Source organism: Delphinapterus leucas, chromosome 16 (assembly GCF_059928025.1).
Source record: "Delphinapterus leucas isolate spDelLeu-1000000601 "Yukka" chromosome 16, BTC_Dleu_Yukka2, whole genome shotgun sequence".
NCBI classification, from domain to species: Eukaryota; Metazoa; Chordata; class Mammalia; order Artiodactyla; family Monodontidae; genus Delphinapterus; species Delphinapterus leucas.
In genome coordinates this window covers 40,447,595-40,461,379 of record NC_143144.1, presented here as the reverse complement: position 1 = coordinate 40,461,379, position 13,785 = coordinate 40,447,595, and the positions used below count along the sequence as shown (strand labels likewise).

Here is a 13,785-nt window from a genome sequence, read left to right as displayed (position 1 = left end):
GCAGCCTTGGTGTGCCTGCTGGGTCTGCATCTCGCTCCTGAACAGCCGATGCACAGGAGAGACCTCTGCCCCACTTCTGAGCTTAGCAGCATGGCAATGTTGGAAAAAGCCCGGCAGAGCCCTCCACCAGCCAGCCTTTCCCACGTACTTTGAATTCCACCCTCATTGCTTGAGTGGCTCTGTGCAGCAGGCACACGTTAGCCTGCACCTTCTTAGGAGCACATGGCACGGGAGTAGCCGTACCTGGGGTTGTGGATAAAAGATGCACCCTCCTATCTGTCTCTGCATCTGAGAACACATTGAAGAAAAAGTGGGCGTGAAACTGTGGACGATGGGTCCCGAGACAAAGAAGTCGTCAGTAACATGCTGGTATGAAGCGTCCCCCTGCCTCCCCTGCTCCTTCTACTGGGGCTGCTGCTCAAAGGGGGTTTCACTAACATCCCAACCTGATCTGCACAAACCAGACTAAAGAGCTAGATGAGGACCCTGAGCAGCACCCAGCTCAGTGAGAGCAGACAGACTCTCCAGACAGGGGAGGGCTGAGTGCAGGCATGATGAGAAATCACACTATAGCCGAGTCACGTAGGCCGACACAGCTAGACGTGGGGCTCTAGATAATGGCAAGATCTTGAAAGTCTGGAAAAGGAGAACAATGTGATAAGCACAGATCTAGAAAGGTTATTCCTGGCTGGCATAAGCCAGGCCTAGAACAGGGAGAGACAAGCCGGGGGCCTGACGCACACCCCACACGTAGGTGATGAGCACTCCAGTTAGAAGGATCACCTTGGAAACAAGGAGGCAAAGGGACCTCTGAGATAATCCAAAGAGATGAAGAATCCACTTGATGAGTTTAGATATAGAGCCATCATCACCAGCCCTGGCTGCACACCTTGGTCCCCAGAGATTACCACTTAATTGGTCTGGGTGGGCCCCAAGCAGGCATGTTTTCTACAAGGTCCCAGGTGATGCCTGTGTGTCCCCAGGAGACATGGGGGCCTGGGAAGATGTTGGAAGTCCCCGGAAGGGTGCCTTGCTAAAGAATCCCAGAGTGTGCAATGCCTAGAGAACTGAGGCCCAGAGAGGTGGGTGGCTCATCCAGCGTCACAGTGCTGGTTAGGGAGAGAGTGAGGGACTAATTTTAGGTCTCTCCTGCTTCCCAGGAAACCCTGTTGTCTGAAGGCCAGGCAGCAGGCCCTGGGTTAACTGTGAGCTGGGCAGGTCCCAAGAGTGCCAAGTTCACCAGCAGGCCAGCTCAGCGCATCTGGAAATGGGCCCTATGAGTCTAGGATGTGTGGCAGCCTCTGGCCTTGATTCCATAGTAAGATAACACCACAACCCTGAGCCTAGACTACTTGGCTAGACCTGTCTCAACCCCTCCCCACCCAGGGCAGGCTGACCCAGAGCAGCATCAGACAGATCTGTTTCAAATCCTAGCTCTCTTTCTAACCTGCAGTCTTATTGACTTAGGCTCTCAGAGCCTCAGTGTCTGCAGCTGTAAAATGGGAACAAAATCTTCCTCGCAAGGTTGTGGGAAGAATTAAGCATGTGAATGTATGTGAGGCCATGTCCAGGGTCTCACAGTGGCACCTTCATCCATCCTACATGCGGCCCCCCACCCTACCCCATTGTGCATATTGCTGCCTCGAGGCTCTTGAAATCTACCTGCACTTCCTGAGGGAATGTCAGCCTACAAGGCCCTCTGTGGATGTGTTCTGGAGTCCTTGGCTTCTCTTCTGCATCACCTCCCTGCTGGCCTGTCCACTGAGTCTGTCCAATCTCGGGTTTTTTCACAAGGAGCTGGTTTGAAAGGACAATAGGACACTGAGTGGACCAAATTGAGGCCTTAAGAGGTGTGGGGCCAGGAGTGCATGGAGACAGGACTGGAAGTGAGGATTTGGTCATCTCAAATATAAAGAGTAGAAACCAGGAGCAGGAATGCTGTCCCCAGGAGCGAGGCTCCAGGGCGAAAACAAGAGCATGTGCAGCGGGAAGCCGCAGGAGGGGCAGGTGGGAAAATAGAAGCTCTGCAGGCAATGGCTGGGAGGGTGGAGGTGTGAGCAGAGCCAGAGGTGCCCTGAGAGCCTTGACACCCAGCTCTAGGGCAAGGACCAGTGATCACCTTGGTGCAGTCCCAAGCCCCTCCAGTTAGCAAGTGACACCACCTCTTACATCAGCCGAGGGCTCAGAGTGCCCGCAGGCAGAGAACGGCAGAGGCCAGGGCCCTACATCCTGCCTCGAATGACCCAAGAGGAAAAGGAGGCAGCTCAGGTTGTTTCCAGAAGTTCAGGAATTCCCCTGAAGACTAAGATGGGGACTTGACTGGCAGGAACCAGGCAGGTGGGGCAACACCTCCCACGGTCCTCCTCACTTCCTTTTTCTGATTTCAGTCTGTGCACTCCCGGCTGGCACACACCTCTGTGGTTTTTGCAACAGCAACAAAATATAGGAACTCACGGTGTCCTGGGGAAGGGACCCAGTTTTATATCTCGGTATGTGTACCGACTTCCACATTGCCAAAAATGGCCAGGGAGCAGTTCCCCTGGCCAGACCCTCAAAGCTTAGCTGCAACTGAGCTACCACTGTCACACAAAGACATGGGCTGGTGACAGCACAGGTAACATGCAGCGCAGCTCCCATAATCAGGAGCCTCCCAGCGAGGGAGTTAATCCGTGGCTTGGCCTCCACTGGAACATAAAGAAATGATTCCTAAGTAAGAATGGCCGTAATGGAACGAGCATCACTAACAGGCCATCGGTGTTCTCTAATCTTAGAAAACTTGTAACGTAGGTATTATTATGCCCATTATACAGACGGGGAAAGCAAGACTCAGAGAAATTGAGATTCAGAGAAAATAGGTAACTTATCTGAAATCAAACTGCTGCTAAGTGTCAGAATCAAGGTCAGATGCAGACTTTTCTGACTCCAAAGCCCCCCACCCCCTTTTACTACTCCAGGCTGGCTTGACACAGTGGTCAACTGTGGTAAAAACAGACCTCAGGGGCACCTCAGGTACTAGCTGGAAACTCTTACTGCCAACAGCTCTACAGGGGTTCCCTGGCTGGCCTTGCAGAGTTGTTGCTGACCCCTGGCTGTGAGCTGTTTAGCACAAGGCCTGCCATGGCCCCCTCACATTGCAGGCAAGCAGGCCCAGAGCAGGACCCTGTGGTTTCGCCATCCCGCCAGGAAAGAGCTGCTCTCTGGGAGCCACAGGGTCCAGGGTTCATTAGCCCCGGCACAAGGTGGGCACTAGTTGGCCAGTCACTCCTGGGCTGACACCAGCAGCACACCCAGCGTTAATCACTCACCCTCCAGGCTAGCCACCAGAGCTGCGGCTTTACTCAGCTTTCTCTGTGTTGTGGCCATTTGATTATTAAACATGTAAGGAGCAGAATTGCCCCTGACCCACACCCTGGACTTAAGGAAACAGACACAGTGGAGTAGGTGCTGGGCATGGAGGTGCCTGGCTGTGGGGCACAGAGAAGGCTCATGGCCCAGCCCAGAAAGGGGAGTGGTGGTCTGGAAGGGCTTCTCAGAAAAGACTGCACCCAGGATGGGCACTGGGGGATGAGGAGGAGGTGTCCCCAAAGCAAAGCGGACAAACACTCCAGGTAGCATGTGTGTTCAGAGACAAAGGTGGGGTTCAAGGCTGGAGCACAGGGAGCAGGGATGGGGTGAGGATGTGTGTTGGGAAAGGACCATGAATGCCAGTAATGGACATGGCCCTCATCCCATGCAGTGTCCTGGGAGTCCCTGTGGGGCTCTCAGCAGGGAGTGTCACAGATGGCATACAGAGACCCTCTGGTAGATGCTGAGCCTGCCCAGAGGGCCCAGCCCCTGCCCTCAGGCACTCACAGCCTGCAGCGGACAGGAGGCAGGAAAAAGGATGCTGTAATACAATGCCTGAAATACAACCTTTGGAGCAGGAATCCAGCACTAAGGGGAAGGAGCAGAGGGAAGAGGGAGGAAGGAGCTGGTAATTGGGGATGAGGTGGGGTGGGGTGAGGGTGGAAGATAGTAAGAGAGGGTTCACAGAAGCAGGGACTTTGGAGAGGGAGCCTGAGGGGAGGTGAAGAAAGATTGTGGATGGGCTAGAGAGAATTGCTCCAGGGGAAGGGCATGCAAAGGGACGAGAGAGGCGAGGCTGAACCGCAGATGGTTTTGTGCCACTGTGAGGGATGCAGAGTGGAAGTAGGGTGGAGAGTGTGGGCAGAGGCTAGGTCTCTGTATGAAGGTCTCCAGATGCTGAGATTCCCCCATCCTATTCCTCACCCTCCAAATTCCTGGGAGGAGTGAAATCTCTGGGGGCTCACTGTAGGTTTCAACATCATTAACTCCCGATATGCTCTGACCACTCTATGACACAATTTCTTCATGTGTGCATATCTTTTTTCATCTTTGACTGTATAACTCTTTATATTTTGTGTATATCTTTTAAAAATCTGATACTGGAGTGCTGCTTGGCAATTTTCTTATTATTGAAAATACAAAAATCAACAAGTGTTTCCTGCCCTCTTTTTTTTTTTTTTTTTTTGCGTACTACTTTTCACATCCAAGTATATTTTACTTGTAATTGATGTACAAGGTTTTGATGCATTAAGCATCCATGATCATACCATAAGCGCATTCTACGTTGCTCTTTTCCTTAAATTATCAGATTTAATGACCAAGAAGAATCCTCTTGGTCGAATCCCCATAATTGACTCTCTTACTCCCTATTAATGGGATGCTTTGGGCATCTCCACTGCTGTTATGGGCAATGCTGGGAGAAAGGATCCCCATGCAATCTTTTTGTTTGCTGTGAATTATCTATGAAGATGAATTCTCAAAAAAAGGATTAACCATTGGCCAAAAGGGAAGAGCAGTTTTCACACTCCTGCCAAATGTTGACTACATCTCTCCAGAAGTGTTCCGTCAGCTTTTCAGTGGTAGTGTTCCTAATGCAAAGCATGCAGACTTATCAGGTGGAACCAGGCTCAAATCCCAGACGAAGCACTTACTGTCTGAGGGCAAAGGACCTTACCTCTCTGAGCCTCCATTTTCTCATCTGTAAAGTGGGAGTGATGAAACTGATCTCACTGTGGGGATCAAATGAGATTGCAAATACCAGTGCCCTATCTAGTGTACAGCTTGTTGTAAGCACTATTTCCATTCTTCTTATCCTCCATCCTTTCTTTCTTCTTGGAATTATGTAGGACAAGTGACTTTTCACTTCTCTAACTTCCCATCCTTCTTGAACCATGTTCCTCACAAAAGCCTTAGCCATGGAACAAGAAGCATCATTTCTCTGAAGGGTGCTTCTCAGCAGAAATAGAAAACTAGCCACAAATTCAAGCCACATGTGTAATTTTAAATTTGGGGGCAGCCACATTTAGAAAGTAAGAATAAATAGGTTAAATTAGGTAAATCTATCTGTTTAAATATATTTAAAAATATATTTTATTTAAGCCAATGTATCAAAATATTATTTTAATATGTAATCAATATTTTCAAGTATTAATGAGATAAGATAGTTTATATTTCTTTTGTTGTTTGTTTGTAATATCTTTGAAATCCGAGGTGCATTTTACAACTTACAGCACATCTCAGTTCAGACTGGCCACTTTTCAGGGATGGCTATAAGCTATTGTATTGGATAACGCAGATCTGGACTTTGAGACTTAAGTGTTTAACAGGTGTGCAGAGGGCTTAGAAATGTTGCCTGGAGACATCATTTCCCATGCAAAATGCAGGTGCATTTTGATGGTTTGAAGCCCTTGGAGGGAGACAACCAAAGCAAGGCCCTAGTTGTAAATAAAATGGGTGTGAGCTCTACAGTGTGGCTCAAGGACCTCTGAGGAGCTCATCTTCCTGCTTCCCCTTCTGCACAAAATATCTCCACTCCTGAAACCAAGTCCCAGTAAAATCGAGTTCCTCTGCTGAATTTTAACCCCTCTATCCAAAACTTCATTCGAAAGAGAATAAGAAAGATCTTGTCCAGCACCTGTTCCCCTCAGGATTGAAGAGTAACAAATGAAAGGGGGAACTGAAACTGAGCACGACCCTATGGGGCCCTCCCGGGTGAAAAAGACCCTCCATGCCCCCCATTTCTTACTTATAGGGGGGAAAAAAAGCTTTAGTCTCCTAAGCCTTCTTCGTGTTCCAAAGAGCAGACTCTAGCAGTTAATGATTAGGACAGGAGAGTCACAGGACTCCTAGTTCCTCCTGAAGGGAAATAGATAACCATCTGATGCTTATCTTTGAGTTGTTCTGTAGAAACTAAGATCCCCACCCAGGTAGAGGATGGTGACTACACGCTGAGCACAAGCACTTAGACCCCAGACTGGTTGGAACCAGAAGGTTGATGATTGAGATTCCCAAAACATCACCGTTACCGTACCACCAACTGATCAGAAGAAGGTCCATGAACTGATCACATATGCTACGACCCTATCCCTTTTACCGTTTTCGCCTTTAAAAGCCTTGTGCCCCAGCCAAGTTAGCGAGATAGATTTGAGACGAGCTTAGGCCTCCTATCTTCTGAGTCGGCGCCTCCTCGATTGATAAACCTTTCTCTGCGCCAAACTCGATGTTTCGGTTTGTTTTGTGTAACAACACCCCCTCCCCCAAGTGGCCACGCTGCCTTGCTTTTCTATCATGAAGGCCACCTGGGGGGGCGTGCCAAGAATTCATTCCTCCACTTGATGTCTAATAGGCATCTCCACCTTTACATATGTCCACATCGATATTCTGGAATAATCACCACCTTGCAAATAAGTTCCTTCCACCCTTGACCCAGCTGAGTAAATGACAGTTCCAGTCTCTGTGTTGCTCTGGAATCATCTTAAATTTCTCTCTCCCACACCCAACGCTTGCAACACTGTCAAATCCCTCTCAAAAATATCTAGAATCTCACCACTCTGACCACCTCTCATTATTTCTGTTACTATCAGTTTGGGGCCAGCCACCATCACCTCCAGCCTGGATTATTACAACAGCCTCTTAACTGCTAGTCTTTCTTCTCCCTTTGATACCCATAGAAAGTGATTTTTCTTTAAAATGGGAGCATATGTCAGCAAGAGTCAAAAAAACATATTTTTAAAGACCATGGCAATGATATAAAAATAAACCGTTTAAGAATAAATCTAGGCAAAGTGTGCACTAATTTTATAAAGAAAATTATAAAATTTTATTTAGATATTTTAATGAAGACCTAAATAAATAAGGAAATAAACCATGTTCATGAATTGGCGGAGTCATGTTCATAAAGATATCACTTCTCTTCAAATTATATTTCTAATAAAATCTGAACATAACTTTTTTGTTGAACCTGATAAGCTGATTCTAAAATCCATATTAAGTAAGAAGGAACCAAGAATGTCAAGCCAGAATGAAAGAAGAAAAAAATGAGGAGACTCTTTCCAGATACCAAAATTTATTATAAGCCTCTAGTTAATAATATTATTTAGTGTTGGCAAAGGGAGAAACACATTGACAGAAGACAGCCAAGGAACAGACCCACTACACAGATTTACAACAGAGTTGTAGATTAGTGGCTAAAGAATGGCCTTTTTGATTTGTGGAGCTAAGACTCTTGGTTATCCATATGGAAAGAACAAAATAAAATAAAACATTACCTGCTACCTCACACCATATAGGAAAATCATTACTAAGTAGGATTAAAGACTAAATATGAAGGGCAAAATTATTTTTTAAAATTTAATAATGTAAGAGAATAATTTTATGACTTTAAAGTGGAGGAGAATCTCTTAGACAATACACAAGTTTATATCATAAGAGAACATATGGGTAAATTAAGCTTGTTTGAAACTGAGAAATTCAATCATTAATAGAAATCACAAATAACATAAGGAGACAAGGCACAAATAAGAGAAAAGTATTTAAAACATACATAAAATACAAAGAATTAACATCTGAATATGTACCGAATTACAGAAAACCAATAGGATGAAAGACAGATGGCCCATAGAGAAAAAGACTTGAAGAGGAAAAAGAATTTAGAGTGAGTGATAAGCATATAAACAGATGCCCAACCTTAGTAATTCAAAAACTACAAATTCAAAACATAGATGGCTTTTCATCTGCACTGAATTGGAATAAAACTCTAACAAGATCAAATGGTGGTGAAGATGTAGAGCAACGGAAGCTTTTACATCTTGCTGATGAGTGGGTAACGTGGTACCATTGGCTTGGAAAAAGTTTTGATATCATCCAATAAGGCTGAAGATTTATATACCCTACTACCTACCAATTCTACTTCTAGGATATACACACCCTAGGGAATTCTTGCACACACGCCCCAGGATATATGTGCAAGGAGAGCCCCACTAGCACTTACAAGTGCTAACAGCACCTAGCAGCTCATAAGAGGAAAACAAAACAAAACAAAACCTAGAAATATCCCAAGTGCCCACTGGCAGTATATTGGGAGAGTATACTGAGGTATATTCATGTATAACAGGTTACTATCCTGCAATAAACATGAATGAATTAGAGGCACATGCAACAATATGAAGGAATATCAGAAACAATTTTGAGGCAATTCAGCAAGTCTTAAAAGACTATTTAATTGCTATTTACGAAGGTCAAAACCATGCAAAACCAAATAACATATTTAGCAATTTAAATATACAAGGTTGAACTATAAGGAAAGGCAAAAGAACAATAAACCCAAAATTCATAACAGCTCTGAAGAGACAGAGAAGGATGAGCACACAGATGACTTCAAAGATGCTCATGATCTTTAAAACAACACTGAGGTGACAGCACACAGGGCTTATGCAATTTTTATTCCTTATACCCTATACGCTTTTTCTAAATTTTCTTCTCTGTCTACTCAATATTTCAAAACTTCCCAAGTCTGGGGGACTACAGCCCAGGTCCTCACACTGGACAGGAAGGCCCTCCCTGACCTGACTCAACCCCAGCCCTCTCTGGCCAGGTCACCTGGCACACTCCTTGGCCTTCACTGCCACCCTGGTCTCCACCAGGCCTCCTCCTCTGCACCTTGAACCTCTCGGTTCCCCCTGCCAAGAAAGCTTCTCAGAAACGCACATGGCTCAGGCCCTCCCTTCCTTCAGGCCTCCACTCAGAAGACATGTGCTCTCCCGGGCTTCCTGACCCCTACTCCTTACCCTCTGCTCTCCAGCCCACTGGAGCCTGTGGCACTGGGCACCACCCTCCCCTGACCACTGACCCGGCCGTCTTTAGCAGTGCCTGGCAGGAAGTGGCTCTCAATAAATGTTTGTTGAACAATTAAATGGATGACTATGCAGAAAATCATATTAAGATTGAAACTTTCCATGGAAAAGGTAACACACGAACTCCTTAGTTACCAGATTAGCTCCTCATGCTTCAGAGAGGTTGGGACGAAGGATTGGTTCTTTGTTCTATAAGGTGCAATTTTAGGTGGTGAGAAAAGAGCTAATTCTTGAAACCAGTGGGCCTGCTGATTCAAAAATATTGATGTTGCTAAGGTTTGACGTGGTAATTCGGACGAGGAAAGGATGGCCCCAAGGGGTACCTACTTACGAGATGCCCAGCAGTGACCACAGGGCCAGGAAGGAGCCAGATCTCTTGGTGACCAGCCTGAAGTGTCCCCCTCTGTTTGGGACCCTTCAGAGGCCCACATGGGGGGTGGGCAGGGGAGTCTCACGGCCAGCCCCTCTCTCCACCCCTGCACAGTTGGCAGACACGGGCCCGTGTCCAGCCTCTCCTAGGTGTGGCAGGTCACCTTCCTTAACAGAACCATGAGAAAGGGCTTGACCTGAAGTAGGAGGATGAGGAACAGTGCCAGAGCCTGGCCTGGCTCAGCAAAGCCCAACAGTGACAAACACCCCAACACTGAGACACCCCAAGAGTGGGATACCCCAGCAGACCCAGACATCGGAGTGGCCCTGAGCACATGTGCCACCTGCCCTGCACATACTTCCTGCTCCTCAGCTTACCTCCTCTCCCACACGCACAAACCCAGATCAGGCACTGGTGGTCACATGTGCTCCCATGCTCAGCTTTCCAGGAGGCGGCCAATCAGCCTGCCCTGGAAGACAGGACCCCCATGCCCACCTCTGGGCTGACCTAGCGTGGCCAAGAGCAAGGTGACCTACCTGGAGTATGTCCGTCAGGGCCTAGAGACGTCAGATGGCATGGGCGCCCGCATAACCAGCCACAGCCCCTCAGGCTTAGGAGAAGAGGACCGAGCCCAGAATCTTCAGTCTTTAACGATGTTTCACTATGAATCACTTGAGCTGGGTTTCTGCTCATTTCCTGGAGAAAGCAGAAGTGGAGAGTCGACAGATGCCTGATTCTGCCCACTTCCCAGCCATCAGCAGAGCTGCCTGAGTTCTGGTGGGTGACCCGGGCCCGGTAGAAAAGCCGCTTAGGGGAGTATGGTCAAGCAGTGCTGGGTGGGGCTAAGGGCAAAGAGGGAAAACTAGTAAGAGTGGACGCAGAGTTCACTCAGCCCTGGACTATCTGGCTGGACTTTTCTCCTTTCCTTGGCCTCACCTCTCCTCTCTGAGCTTCTGGTAAAGCACAGGGAACTATACTCGGTACTTTGTAATAAGCTATAAGGGAAAAGAATCTGAAAAAGAAGATATATATCTCTATATATGTGTATACATATATGTGTATATATATAAATGAATTGCTGTGCTGTACACCTGAAACTAACACAATAATACTTCAATTTAAAAAAGGGAAAAAAATACAATAACAACAAAAAAAAGAGAAGGGAGTCCCTTAAGATCAGTGGGTAACATTAAAGTGATGATGAAAGAAAAGTTGAAGTAATAGAATGAAGTTCTCTGGAATTCAGCATCAAGATTCTTGCTCCTTTGGGCTTATTAGGTTGAATCATTTCATATCATCTCTCCATAGCATCATCCATGTAGGACCAGCCAGCATGTCCATTCAAACACAATATCTCCCTGTGCCACGTGAGCAAGAGCAGTGGTTAGCACAAATGCCTGATCCTTAAAGCCAGCTCATCACCTGTTTCTAGCGTGCAATCAACTGACTGTTTATGAGTAACTATAAGTGAGAAGCAACATCATCTTTTATGGGAGGCAAAAGGCTCTGAGACTGATTCAAAGGATGAAAACATTTGTAGTAATAACTCTTGCCAGTGCAAACTTGCCAGTAGATAGCAGTCAACCTAGGAGACCTGTCCAGCTTAAGACCTCGTCACATGCCCATGTTGACCCCACACCCACTCCCCAACAGTAGTCAGAGGTACCAACATCCCTGATCAAATTCTCATTTCTCATTCGACAGTTCATGAGTAGAAAAGAAGCTAGAATGGAAACTGGAAGGGCTCTGCACACAGATCACCTTGAGACATGCAAGAGGTGTATGCAAGTGTCACCTTGTCAAGCCAGAATGGGCTCCAATTTTTTTAGAGCAACAAATTAAGCTCCTGGTTATACTATATTCCAGAACCATTGTACTATAGTGTGTACCATTATGGAGAAATATGTTAATTTTCTCAGCATATGGTGCAAGACTCGTCCTAGGGAGGTACCTGATTTGTTGACTAAAATGATAGGTTAGCGGAGTCTGCACTCCTGGGTGGAAAATCTGGGTTGCAATTCTCATTACTGCCCAAAAGGAATTAACATCTTTAAGTCTGGTTCTTATTTGTAGAATGAGACAAATGCAATGTTGTAAGGAACAAATCAATATTTGCAAGAGGATTTTTAAATGCTAAAAATGTCTGTACAAATGTGATTTATTATTATTGAGAGAGTTGACCATGCTAAGACACTGAAGCTGCCAGGAAAACTATGAACTGCTCATGTAAATATATATTTTTGTTGAGGGGAAATGTGAGATTCTGTAATTTTTTTTAAATATCTAAAAATAGCAATTATACTTCTGCTTCCAGTTATGACAGGAGATAACCTCCCACTGAAGGAAACTCTAAAAAAGACAAATATGTGAGACAATTGTTTTCAGGCATTGAGTAGCAGGCATCATAAGACTGAACCTTGAGATAAGAAAAACACACAAGGTGAGCCCCACAGCTGCCCTGGCTTTCTTCTTATAGGTGTTTTCCTGCCATGGTACAGGGAGGTGGAGCCCCAGGGGCAGTAATATCCTTGAACTAAAAAGGTGTAAGTCAGAGAGTTCCAAGTTTCTTAAGAGGCCAGAATTTTCGGGGCAGGGACCTGAGAAGGGTGTGTTTTGTGGGAATTCATTGTGTGTGTCCTTGGCCAAGGGTTGCCTATACATGCATGGGGTAAGACCCCAAGAAACCTAGCAGAGATCACCTGCTCCAAAGCTGAGAACTGAGGTAATAGAGATTGGGCACTGTTCACAGTGTTAGAGTTCCATACCATCCAGAGTGGAGAGACCTCCCTGAGCATCTTGGGATTTCATCTTACACTCCAGAAAAGCCAAACCTGAGAAATAAGAACTATAGCCTAGAGTAGGAGCCATGAACTAGAACAAGTTCGAACTTGAAACAAAACAGCCCTAACAAAGAATAAAAGCCTGGCAGAACCAAAAGGATATTCCAGTAATGTAACTGTCAACCAGGAAAAAACACATCATCCTTTAAAGGAAGAAAACATAATGCAGCATCCCTTCAGTGTGGCATCCACGCTGTCCAGCATACAACTAAAATTAGTAGAAATCTGAAAGAACAGAAAAATTTGACTCATAAGAAGAAAAATAACTATCCAAAAGAATATATCCCAAGATGAACCAGATGTTGGAATTATCACACAAGGACTGTAAAGCAGCTATTGGAAATATATTCAAGGACCTAAAAGAAGAGATAGCCATTATAATTGAAAGGTGGGAAATTTCAGGAAGTAAATGGAAAGTATAAGAAGATTTGGATGTAAATTCTGGAAGTGAAAGGGATATCTGCAATGAAAATTTTACTAATAGCCAAACAGCAGATCAGTGAGTGCAAATTAAAAAAGAAAAAAGTTAATGAACTTGAAGATTGATGAACAGAAATTATTCAGTCTGAAGGACAGAGAGGAAAAAGATTGAAGAAAAACAAACACACACTCAGTTGCCTTTGGGACAATATCAAATGGTATAATATATGTGTCTCTGGAGTCCCAGAGAGAAGAGAACAGAAAAAAAATATTTGAAGAAAAATATTTGAAAATTTCAAAGTTTGTTGAGAAACAGCAAATTGCAGATAAAATAAGCTTAGTAAACCCCAGGAAGAACAAAATGGATAGAAAACCACACTTAGGCAGATCATGGTCAAGCTCCTGAAAATCAGAAATAAAAAATTATCTTAACAGTAAGAGAAAAGAAATTACATATTGGGGAACAAAAACAAAATTAGGCAGATGTTTTCTCAGAAACAATGGAAATCATAAGACAATGGAAAGATATCTCTAGCATACTAGAAGAAAAAGAATTGTTAACCCAATTATCCTTGAAAAACTGAGGATGAAACAAAGTTATTTGCAGATTGCTGACATCATTCATCTCCAGAAGACTTGCACTACAAGAAATTCTAAAGGAAGTTTTTGAGGCTAGACTCCAGATGGTAACATGAATCTACAGAAAGGAAAGAAGAACGCTATTAATGGCTAATATGTGAGCAAATATAAACAAACTTTGTACTTTTTCTTATCTTAATTTCTTCAAAAAACTATAACTACTTAAAGCAAAAAGTGTAACACTGTACTTTGGAGTTTATACCATCCCCAGTTCATATACGTTGTAGATGAAACATATATGACAACAATTGCACGAAAGATGAAGGAGTGAATGGAAACATGCTGTTGCAAGCTTTTCACATTTTATATGAAATCATAC

The 13,785-nt window shown here is 44.9% G+C and overlaps 1 protein-coding gene across 5 annotated transcripts in view; it reads right to left on the bottom strand.

The window, feature by feature from the left end:
- Positions 1-10,229, bottom strand: part of WDFY4 (WDFY family member 4) — a 278,500-nt gene extending 268,271 nt beyond the window's left edge. For 3 of the 5 annotated variants that reach the window (XM_089897805.1, XM_022564522.3, XM_089897806.1), the window contains exon 1: positions 10,104-10,228. The gene's annotated coding sequence lies outside the window, so the exon portion shown is untranslated. Of the gene's footprint in view, positions 1-10,103 lie in introns of all 5 variants that reach the window. The other 2 variants (XM_089897807.1, XM_089897809.1) reach the window with 1 other exon arrangement.
- Positions 10,230-13,785: the final 3,556 nt, after the last annotated feature.